Source organism: Danio rerio, chromosome 23 (genome assembly GCF_052040795.2).
Source record: "Danio rerio strain M-AB ecotype USA chromosome 23, GRCz13ab, whole genome shotgun sequence".
Taxonomy (NCBI): domain Eukaryota; kingdom Metazoa; phylum Chordata; class Actinopteri; order Cypriniformes; family Danionidae; genus Danio; species Danio rerio.
This window is the reverse complement of record NC_141043.1, coordinates 33371785-33384268: the sequence shown is the minus strand read 5'-3', so window position 1 is coordinate 33384268 and position 12484 is coordinate 33371785. Positions and strand designations below refer to the sequence as shown.

At 36.2% G+C, this 12484-nt stretch overlaps 1 protein-coding gene and 1 long non-coding RNA gene across 42 annotated transcripts in view; one reads left to right on the top strand and one right to left on the bottom strand.

Moving 5' to 3' along the window:
- The window catches only part of LOC147838244 (uncharacterized), a 96562-nt gene extending 87736 nt beyond the window's left edge, over positions 1-8826 (bottom strand). The window contains exons 1-2 of the long non-coding RNA XR_015523750.1: positions 8326-8826; positions 742-802 (exon numbers count right to left, since the gene is read on the bottom strand). This is a non-coding gene — a long non-coding RNA (uncharacterized LOC147838244). The remainder of the gene's footprint in view (positions 1-741; positions 803-8325) is intronic.
- camta1a (calmodulin binding transcription activator 1a) overlaps positions 1-12484 on the top strand; it is a 641759-nt gene that overhangs the window by 324401 nt on the left and 304874 nt on the right. The gene's annotated exons all lie outside the window — the stretch shown is intronic.

Genomic DNA, 12484 nt, shown 5'->3' with positions numbered 1-12484 from the left:
TGTAATTAGAATTTTTATGATATATTGTATGCATATTTAAAAGTTTAAATATAAATCACAAACAAGCTTACATATCAACATAGAGTCATTCTAAAAACGTAGCGTTCTGGAGAACACAAATTATGTAGCCAGATGTACGTATGGCTGCATTTCCACTTTAAAGCTAACGTTACAGGGCATGATGACATCATTCTCTTTAGAGCTTAACAGCTGAATGCTTACCTCCATAGAAGTTGAATAAAAATAAAAAGGCTTTAACTGACTGTTTACAAAACTGCAACAATAAATGGTCTATATGTGTTATTCCAGCCATCTTAGGTATTTTCATAAGTCGATTGAAAATCTGATGCTAACTAACATAGCATGTTACAGTAGAATATATCTATAAAATAATAAGCTAGATGCATTAACTGATTGGTGATATTTTCACCAAAGCCACACATTTTATACTGTGAAAACAAATATTAAGCTTCATCAGTGGTTAGAATTATTCAGTTTCGCAAAACAGTTGTAATATTACCTCATCAGCTTCAGCTCCTTAAAATAATGAATGAATGAATGATGACAGTGGCGAGATTTTTTTAACACTTGCCATTTGACAACAGTCCCCCTCCTACCTGCTGGTTGAAACAGGTACTGCTGACTAGCTGACTTTAAACACAAAAGCTGCGTTAAGAGGAATGCGCGTGATGTACAGTTTGTAGTACCCAACCACACACACACACACACACACACACACACACACACACACACACACACACACATACACACACACACACACACACACACACACACACACATCCTGGCAACACCCCTGGGTTTAGGGAAGGAGGAGAGTGGGTCAGTTGATTGATCAGTCATTCTACAGCAGCCTCTGGTGAATATACGCAAGAGCAGCTGGTGCAAATAGCACTCGCGAGAGAAATTTGAGATCTAAAAAAGCGTACACAGCGGCCTCCAGTGGATTCACAAAAACTGCAAAAAAACATACCTCCTTGGACGTACTTGGCACTCTCCAGAAATATATATAAGGGTACATTTTCAGAATGAACCTGGGTGGTTATATACACTCTAAAAAAATGCAAGGTTCCACATAATTCATTCATGTTGTCCCAACACAAAGTTACCATAACAAATTTAAGTGGATTGAACATAAAACAATTAAGTTGTTTTAAAAAATCAAAATTTTTTAGTAAGTAGTTTGAACAAGCAGTAAAATCACTTTATTTGAGTGTGCATAGAAATATATAGCTAGTAAGTAAAAAGAAGTGCATTGTGAAGCAAATATATGAAGAATGCGTAACTGATGTTGAATACACCATTGTTATGTAATAATTTAAAGAGTCACAAAAGCGAGGACAATTTTTGAAAATAATAATAATCAGTCATTACATTATTTTCTGCTAATTCAGGGTTTTACAAAAGAGTTCACCATGTTTCTGTCTCTCCCTCATTCTCTCTGTAATTCTCATGGTGATTTCTATCAGTTCATCCTTGAAAACAGGGCTTTTGTTCTTACGAAACAATCCCGCAATGTTCCCAGTGAGTGAGCGAATGTGTGTTATGTGTGTGTCTGTTTGTTTGTGCACAAGTGAGTTGTGAGACACCCCTGACTGAGCGTTGATCCCTGATCTCCAATTAAGTGTGCATCTCTTGTGGGCTGTGCAGAAGGGCGTGATTGATAGGTGAAAGGTGAGATAGACTCTTTGATTCGCTCTAGCACCCAGACAGAGATACAACTCATCTGTAGCTTCTCCAGATGACCTTAGACCCCAGACAGAAACGCACCATATCTACAGTCTTTTATAGACCACCACACTCACTTGAGCACACCAATCCACACGCATTTCTTTTCTTTTCTTTTCTTTTCTTTTCTTTTCTTTTCTTTTCTTTTCTTTTCTTTTCTTTTCTTTTCTTTTCTTTGTGTTGCTTTGCTTTGCTTTTCTTTCTTTCTCTTTCTTCACCTTGGTTTTCTTGCAGTGCTGCATTACAGATGAATCACTTGGCCATCAGTATTTGGCTGTCTGAATGTGTAGGGTGAGGGATCGATGGCTCTGGTCAACAGTGTGAAATGGACACAGCTTTAGGTGCGTGAGTGAAGGCCTTGCTCAGGTGATCCATAAAGCCTAGTTTGACACTTGATCTTCTCGGAGGCCAAAGAACTGTTTGTTCTGTCATCAGTAATGTTGAGAAAGTCTGAGACAAAGTCTGGGATATCTTTAGCCAAGGCTGCAATTTTACAAGTTTACTTTAGCAACCTGTTTGATTTCTTTCACTACTGTATAGATGCAGTGTTTGCTCAACAGCATAGTGTAATAATAATTTTTAAAACATTTGATTCTAGTATGCTTCTGCTTTACCTTTATTTGTTTTTTTTTTCAATTGTATTCTAATTGTTTCTTGTTTCCCTTTTATCTTTAAAAAAAATATTTTAGGGTATATTTATACAATTATTATGTTCAAAAAAATTTTGAAAGAAAAATAACAATCCTGTTGTTGGGTGTCAAATGATTGCCATTCACACAGATCTGCAAAAACAAGTTTTTTTTTTTTTTTTTTGCATTGTGTATGCCAGCTGTTTTGTAAATAAACACTGCATCAGAAACACTTTATCCATACACAAATACAGTTATAAAATCCAGCATTGTTGTTTTGTTCGTACTTGTGCTTGACTTGTGCCATGATTTTCATGACACACAGGCAATGCTGTTTAAAACTAATTATTAAAAAGTTTACATTTTTTGACCCTAAAAACATTGTGTAGTACATAACATTGTAGTTGAAAACTAGTTATTATCTTTGTCATACTGTATTAGTATTCTTCATCTTCCCTTCGACTTTTTTTTCTCTGCTTGTATTTTTTCTGGTTTGTTGTCTTTCACCTCTTTTGTTTATTAATTTGAGCTATTTTATAGATAATGCTTTACTTTTCAGGAATTGTACAATTAATGAGTGAAGCATTCTATTGACCTCTGTAGCTGAGAATGTTCAATGTCAGTGCTGGGTAAGTTGCTTTAAAAAGGTAATCGATTACAAATTACTGACTACTACTGCAAAATTGCAATCTGATTACATTACTAATTACTTAATGTAAAAAGTAATCAGATTACTAATCTCTTTACTTTGAAGTTACTTTTAAAACATACAAAATAAACTGCAGCTCTTTCAGTAATTTAATATTCACTGAAAAATATTGCAATGGGTTGATCACTGCAGCTTGAGAGAGCTTCTAAACATATTTAAAAGAGTTAAAGATTTTACCCAAACATTCTCATCATTCATTTGTTCCAAATCTGTTTGTCTTTTTTAACACAAAAAGTACATTTAGAAGAAATCTAGATACCTGTAACTGTTAACATCCATATAAAAAGCACTGCAGTGTTTGGGTGTTCTGTGTATGTTTGAGGTAATTAGTCTACTGAAATGTGTATATTCCATGCAAAGTATGTGGCTGATTGGTCAGTTCTTGTTGTGTTTTCAACTGGTGTGCCTGGAAAATGCGAATATATGCAGAATATACGCTCGTAATATGCATGCGCAAGCCACATGCCTCTTTTGGAAATAACGAAGCTGCGCAGGTAAAAAGACGCAATTTGTGAACGGCCTCATAAGCTGCTATGCTCCTTTTCACATTCAGAAAATATCTTCTCTCCCGATCCTTTACAAAAATGCAATTTACCCTGTTTAGGCTGAGTAGGGTTTGCATGTTTTTGGGTAATGACTATTGTCGTAGAAATTCAAGTGCTTAAACAAGTTGCTGGTCAAGTTAAAAGCAGTCGAAAGTTTGTTAGAGACTGGATATAGACTGCATTTCACAGTAATATTTTAGTTTTTACGCTCAATGAAATAAAAAGTAATGTCTGTATTTCCACTTAAGGAAGCAGCCACTCTCGTCAGCAGCCATTTCAACTTGTGTTCTCCAGCAATTTAAAAGTGCATGCTTATTAACTGACGTTGCAACTGAAATTGCATTGACTTCACTATAATCAAGTTACACAAATTTAAAATGTATTTTGTTACATTGCTGATTTCCTCAAAAAATGTAAGTAGATTGCAGTAACTTGCTACTGTGGAATGCATTACAGCCAACTCTGTTCAAAATTTATATACTGAAAGTGTTGACATCATTACAATGAGCAATTGTATTGATATTGATTTGCAATTGATTTTCTAACACTGATTTGCAAACGTGTGTTTTCATTTTTGTGAATTTATTTAACAACCATTACCAATCGTTACACTTGCACGGGCATATAATGTTGTTTATTGTCGTGCATGTCCAGCAGAAATCATGTTCTTTAATGTCTTTTGGTTGCTGCCATGCAAGCACTATTTTCTTCTGCAAATACTGAAAACAATCTGAAAATGGAAAAGAAAAAATAAAGAGTCTAGTTCCGCTAATAACATCCCTGATGTCATTTGAGGATAAGCAATTGGCACAGTGACTCACAGACCGCTCCACTTCCTGTTGTAGATATTCCTGGAGGAAATCTTGGTAATTGTGCATGTGGTGATAATGTATAACATGTCCACTGGAAAAGCAGCAGAAAATGAACTGAGTTTGGAAGTCTATGCGAATGTGTATTTTGCTCATTACTAAGCAGTCTTATGCATAATCAGATCAGCACCACAGAAATGGTGGTAAAATTCGAGCCTATACCAGTGTGCGTTCCACTGCCGTGGCAGTTTTAGATTTAATTGCAAGGCTATTTTTAGCAGGAGTGCAAGAAAAGCTCTGGAGGGTTTCGATATTTGCGAGCTGCTACACGAAATTAGGCAGTAAGCAATTCCCGCACACCCATGTTTTATTGATAGTACAAAGTATCCTCTTCACCAAATGTCATAATAAGTAGCGGCTGCAGGAAATCAGACGGAAAACAGCACGCTTGGAGCAGAAGAGAAAAGCAGATAGATCTCATTTACAAGAAACCCACCAGCTATAAACACTGAAATCACCGCCGAAAAAACACGTAGTCTCAGTTCATTAAAATTAACAAATAATACTGAGCTCGTTCGGTGCATTTGGGGGACAGAAATATAATAACACAAAATGAGGTTTAGGGCTGTCAGTTTAACATGTTAATTTAGTGCACTTAATTATAAAGAAACTGTGTGTTTAAAAAGTAATGCAAAGCACTAGTTTGAATTTAAAAAAAAAAGCAGTAATGTACAAAAAGAGTCACCTGCATGTTCATTTCTGTCAGCAGCAGGGCTGTTTTTTTCAATTCATTGATTATTGTCGGTAACGTAATTGTTTCGATATTATTTTTAAATGTGTACCCATGTCAATTGTCCTCTGAGATGGAGATTGCTTGGAGAACATTTTGCGAAACAGTCGAGAGAAATGAATTTGGTTCCCCCGTGGGAGGTGCTGGACAGGGTGAGAGAGGCAAGTTTGAAGAATGAGGCCAATGTAGCGCCAGCCCCACACAGACACAGCCTCCCAAGCCACATCGACCAACGCTTTGATGCCAACCTATTCTGTGATTTATTCATGCACGCCTGCCTGCTCTTCAAAAGCTTTAATTAAAGCTGGCTACAGCAGTGTCATTCCTCAACAGAGAGAGCAGCCCAGCAGGCCTGCTCACTAACACCATGCACCAATGAACGGAAAACCGTGTAGCCCCGTCGCTGAGAGAGCGCAACAGTGCCTGGACACTTTTTCAACAGGCCTTGGATATGGAAGTACGCTTAAAGTACCATTCATTTTCTTTTCAGAGAGATCAAAATATGTTCCTCAATAATCAGCTCAGGGACGAATGAGCTGATTCTAAATATGAGTTAAAGAGAAAATTCTTTAAATATCAAAGAACAGGGAAAATACATTAATATAAATTGAAAACTATTTTATGGGGGAGTTAGGAACCCCATTGCATTGCATAATTGACTACAAAAATGACAGTTTGATACTAAACATCTACTATAGTATAAAACAAATATAGATGTACTGTATAAGCTTTTTTAACTAGTTACTCATTAGTAAATGAATCCCTAAACCCAAACAATAGTGTTTTCTAAAGCAAAAAAAGAAGAGAAAACTGCATCGCAGCTGTATTGTTTTTACCACAATTTCACATTTTTTTTGCCTGGTTTCTGAAACCTAGTCATTCGCCCCTCTTCACTCCACATCTTAAGTATGGCACTGTACAAGTTACAAAGCAAAGTGACCATGCCAGAAAAGTCATCTTACAGTAGTAAGCAGGCGAGGTGAATTCATTCAATTACAGTTGCATTTAGGTTGATTTGTGGTTGTTATTCAGTGCTGCACGAAGAACCATGTCAAAACGATCCTTTATCCATCAATAATGTTATCCATATCATTTGTTTCATCCAGAAACTGCAGACAAACTTATGCTGAGACAGGTACACTCACCGTCCACTTTATTAGGTACACCTTACTAGTACCGGGTTCGCTCCTTTTTGCCTTCAGAACTGCCTTAATCCTTCGTGACATAGATACAACAAGGTACTGGAAATATTCCTCAGAGATTTTCATATTGACATGATAGCATCACTCACATCCCCCGTTCCACCACATCCCAAAGGTGCCCTATTGGATTGAGATCTGGTGATTGTGGAGGCCATTTGAGCACAGTGAACTCATTGTCATTTTTAAGAAATCAGTCTGAGATTATTTGTGCTGGATGCTGGATCCTGCTGGAACTAGCCATCAGAAGATGAGGAACATTCTTTATAAACCCTAGAGATAGTTGTGCGTGTAAATCCCAGTAGCTCAGCAGTTTCTAAAATACTCAGACCAGCTTGCTTGGCACCATCAACCATGCCACATTTAAAGTCACCTAAATCACCTTTCTTCCCCATTCTGATGCTTGGTTTAAACTGCAGCAGACCGTCTTAACCATGTCTACATGTCTTAATACAATGAGTTGCTTTCATGTGATTTGGCTGATAAGATATTTGTAAACGAGCAGTTGGACAGGTGTACCTTATAAAGTGGCCTGTGAGTGCATTGGTATTTTGGTGAAAAATGCCTACTCACATTTTGAAAGAACTGTTGTAGACAAACATGAACAGATGCAGAAGTATTTATGCTCACAGTGGCGTCTGCTAGAGTACGTGCAAAGTATGCGTTGTGGGTTACAGCGATCACTCAATGCAGAAGTATAAATCAGGCTATTGCTCAATATAGTACCTGTGATGTCATGACTACATGTTGCCTTCTATTGCCTCTATCAGTCTGCATCTCGCTCTCTCTGTCTCAGGTGTGATTATCAGCGTCTGCATCATCAGTGACAGTTGTTCAGCTGAACTCTGCTTCTGCATGGCTGTTTGAGCACAGATAAAAGCGCCTTCCCTCCGCCATCTCTTATCCTGCCCCATAGGTCTAGGAGGGCCGAGACATTGTGCGAATCACTGTAATTTATATTCTTTTTAAATTGTCTCGGCTTTTTCCCATCCTGATAACCAGGCCTAGAACATCTGTTTTGTGCTGGAAGGGACGGACATCACTTTTCAGGCAATCAGATATGGAAGGGAGAGGTAGAACGCTTCAACTGACTTGCCAGAGAGGTCAGATTCAGCCTTCACTGAGTAACATTGCCTTCCCAGCATTCCTATTGTGGGATTTTGAGAATATGCAGTTGAGGCCGTGGTATAAACAAAGCACACAGTACATGCAAGTTGAGATTCTAGCGTGTGTTGAGGTGAAGGTGAATACGTATGTGAAAGTGCTGTTTAACATCAGGGAGATATGCATTCATGCAGATGTATGTATTTCAATCTCAGGCCTGTGAGAGCTTTATATTTATGCATACATCACTTCCTGATGGCTCCGTCTGCTTATCTGCACATCATCAAGATTTTCATTATTATGTGCTAGCGTTCAAAAGTTTGGGGTCTGCAATTTTTTAATGAGTTGTCCTTTATTGTATTATTGCCTTTACCTTTATGCATTTTATTCTGGTCAAGACTGTGATTATTTGATCTAAACAACAGTCAAATCTGAAGCATTGTAAAATATTATTACAATTTAAACACACATATGTTCTGTTTAAATAGATGAATAAATAGAAATGTGATTTACTTTTGTGATTGTAATTATTTTATTCTTTTAGGATTCATTGATGAGTACACTAAAACAAAGGCAAGACAACAAATATTTTAGTATGCTTTAACTTATTTAAATAAGTTAATCAGGTTTCAACTACATTTTTTAAGTGGTATTTTATCTTAAAATACGCTGCTGATTCAGTAATTGTAAGTCTCCTCCAAGATTAGGATTTGAGGCATTGTCCTGTTTTGGAATAATTTACTTCCTGGTGTGAAAGATTTTCTCTCCACTTGAATGTAAATAAAACTAAAGACATGAGCTGCGTCCCAAATGGCACACTATACACTATGCACTCATGCACTATGTACTTATGCACTTACACACTCAACAGGATAGTATATGTATGTAGTGGTGTCCCAAATGGCACAAAATGGCAAAAAAAATGTTTTTTTACTAAGCAGAAATTTAAACCGTTTCCCTGATGACGTTTGACGGTCGCCAAATCAGTCAAAAAAACGACCGAATTATCAAATAATACCTGCCGTGAGTATTGCCGCATTCACCATCGGGAGGCGCTATAATCACTGTCGTAGGAGAATTTTGCCTTCACCATCCAAAATAAATAAAGTTATTCAACATGTGCGTCCGTTAGTGTCCATCATTACACACTTCATTTTAGCGGCTGAATGAGTGCATCATTCGGGTATTAAAGTGCACTTATTATTTTTAGAGTTTTCAGTGTGAACACACTACTTACACTATTTATACTACAAAATGGCGTAGAATAGTGCATAAGTATGCGATTTGGGACGCAGATAGAGTGATAAGAGGAAGGCTTCTTCTACCCCCAGCATAACAAATATTAAAGGCTTGGACACTGAAATTGTGAACACACATAAATATCTAGGGTTTGTTATTGACAATATGTTGACATTTCAACCTAACACTCAGGCTGTCTATAAAAAAAGTCCAACAAAGACTATTTTTTTCTGAGGAAACTTAGATCGTTTCAGGTTTTTTCCTCTATGATGACATTGTTTTACAAACAATTTATTGAATCTGTTTTATCTTTCTACATAGTAGGTACAGTAAACTGAGTGTGTTAAACAAGAACAGGTTGAGTAGCCTGGTGAAGGTGGCAGGCAAGATCTTTGGTTTTAACCAAACTGGTCCAACGATAATTTACCATACTGGTGTTTTAATGAGAGCTCAGCGTATCCTATGCACCCCGGATCACCCGTTGTACTCTGTGTTTCAGCTGTTGCCATCAGGACGTCATTTTAAAGTTCCACAAATAGAGTTAGAAATTCTTTTATAATGGTGGCCATTAGGTCATTAAATGAGTTCAGAGGGGGGGTAGATGCAGCTACCATGTCATGTATTGTATGTTGTGGGGTAATATTTTATTAATATGTACATGGAACTTCGCCTGTGTTACAGCACCTTGCTGCAATTTTAGTTTCCCTAAATGGGATAATAAAGTTGAGTCTGAGTCTTATACAAAGTTTATCCTAATATTTTCGGTCAGTTTGATTGATGTAAGTTAAGATTACTAGAAAAGCAAGAACTTTTTACATTTACAGGGTAGAAAGTTTAAAAGAGCAGCATTTATTTACAACAACTTAATAAATGTTTAAACACCACTTGTTCAATCGATTGTACCCTAATAACATTTAATACAAAAAGGTTTTTATGAACAATGTTATTGACACATTTACCATGATGAAATACACTAACATTTCAATCAGTGTAACAAAAGTTTATGATTCTTGTCAGGCATATTTAAAACAAGAACCATTTGATGACATAATAAAGTCTCTATTTAAAGATCACAGTGCAGCCTTAAAATAATAATCACTTGAAATTCATATACATTGCCTTTATCCATTTAACTACTTCGGTCTAGCTAGTGATCTGCTTTAAAACCATATCAAATGTCCTTGCACTGGCTCCTAGTTACATTTAGAATAGTTTTTAAAGTATTACTACTTGTCTTCAATCACTAACTGGCCTAGGATCTCAGTACATTACAGATATGCTCACTGAATACAAACCTAACAGATCACTCAGATCTTTAGGATCAAGTAAATTAGAAATTGCAAGAGTTCATTCAAAGCAGAGTGAATCAGCCTTCATCTACAGTGCCCCCTGCTGCTGGAATCAGCTTTTAGGAATGATCAGATATGCTCTAACATTAGGTACATTCAAAACAAGACTTGAGACACTTCTGTTTAGCTGTGCCTTTTCTAAATGTGCACTGTGCTACGTCCAAAAGATCCCACTATAATGTCTTTATTTCCTTTTACATTCTTTTATAATCAGTTTTAACACATTTTAATCCGTTTTTAATTACTTTTCATGCATTAAATGTTCTTGTTTCTTTTCTTCTTGATACTTGTTTATTTCTAGCACTTTGAATTACCATTGTGTATGAAATTTGCTATATAAATAAACTTACCTTGCCTAAAATGTAGTATGATTATTTTTATTATTTTAAATATATATTTTGTGAGTTAGAATACTGTAAGCATGGTGTTGTTTTTTAATGCTGAATGAATATTTAATCATGATTTGACATTTCATTTTCAGTTTGAAACATTCAAATTTAATTATTATGCTTTGCGTGTTTGTAAAAACTAAATAAATAAATCTTTAAGATCACCGGTGATCTAATCTTTACAGATCTCTGGAGAACTACAGTACACATCTGTCATCACATGAACTACAACTACCATGATACTGTGTGCCAATCAACACCTGCTACAGCTGACAATAATTCAGACACTCACACACACAGCTGAAACTCATAATCAATAATTACGTGGAGTATAGACACCTCTCATTTTCACACACACACTGCTGAGTCTTGTTGTTTGTTGTAACATTTGTTAGCGTTCTCGTGTCTTGTCTTGCTGTGCTTTTGATCTTTTGCTTGTTTTCTCGTTTGTCAACCGTATCGACCATTTTGCCTGTGATAACGACTACGATTTTAGATTACTCTCATGTATTTGTTGGCTCTTGTTTGATCATTGCCTACCTGACTAAGTTATTAAAGAAATTACATTTGGAGGCTCATCTCGTTGTCACCCGACTCTTTATGTTAAAAAAGACATTTCATCACCCTCATTAGAACTATTAACTTTATTTGAATGTACTCATTGTCTTAACATTTAAACATGAATCCATTATAATCTTTTTTAAAACAGATCCAAAGTTTACATTTATGCAAGTGGAACTGATCTAGACATGGTATTAACGTCTGCATCCATTCTTGACACTCTCCCTCTCTCTCTCTCCCTCTCTCTCTCTCTCTCTCTCTCTCTCTCTCTCTCTCTCTCTATCTATCTATCTCTCTATCTGTGTGTGTGGAAGGTTGTGATGCATCCCTCTTCCTCAGGCTGTCATTATGACTTGAGGGTATGTTATGCTGAATGCTCGGAGCTATAGCAGCCCCAAAACGTATTTGGAGGCTTAAGCCACACTTAAAAATGTATGAATGTCATTCCATTAGGGAAGAAAATATCAAACCAAGTGGCATTTATTTTTCACTAAGATATAGCACAGGCATAGTTTTTCGAGCCAAACATTTCCCGAAATATAAGTTTTGGGATTTCAAATGATAAAACAATAGGTGTGCTGTTCAAAATGTGTATTGCAGTGCTCAAAACACATCAAACTAAGTGGCGTTTAGAAACAGAATTTCACGGTTTTATTTTTGCGATGCAATTCCTAAAGTACTTGTGTTGTCCCAAAACTAATTTCAGTGTTTCTGTTCACTGTAGTCTTCATAAATCCTACCAAGGATATTTTTTCAGAGTAGCAAGTATATTTTATTTATATACAAGTATTAAACTTATGTTGTTGTTGTTGTTACAGTGTTCTTTTATTTCTGTATTCATTTATTGCCTTTATTTATAACTTAATTCTTATTTGACACTTATTCATATCCAGAATAAGTTACTACATTTAATTTCTATATGTTTATTGATTTATTTCTTGTCCGATTTTATTGGTTCTGTAGTGGGGAATGAACAGGAAAGGCACTTTCCATATACAGCTGAAGTCCGAATTATTAGCCGCCTTGAGTTATTAGACCCCCTGTTTATTTTTTTCCCCAATTTCTGTTCAACAGAGAGAAGATTTTTTCAACACATTTTTTAAACATAATAGTTTAATAACTCTTTTCTAATAACTGATTTTTTTTATCTTTGCCATGATGACAGTAAATAATATTTGACTAGATATTTTTTAAGACACTTCTATACAGCTTAAAGAGACATTTAAAGGCTTGACTAGGTTAATTAAGTTAACTAGGCAGGTAATGGTAATTAATTAATTGTATAACAATAACCTGGATGGGAGACCACTAGGGGACACTAGGTTGCTGTTGGAAGTGGTGTTAGTGAGGCCAGCAGGGGGCGCTCAACCTGTGGTCTGTGTGAGTCCTAATGCCCCAGTAAAAGTGAAGGGGAC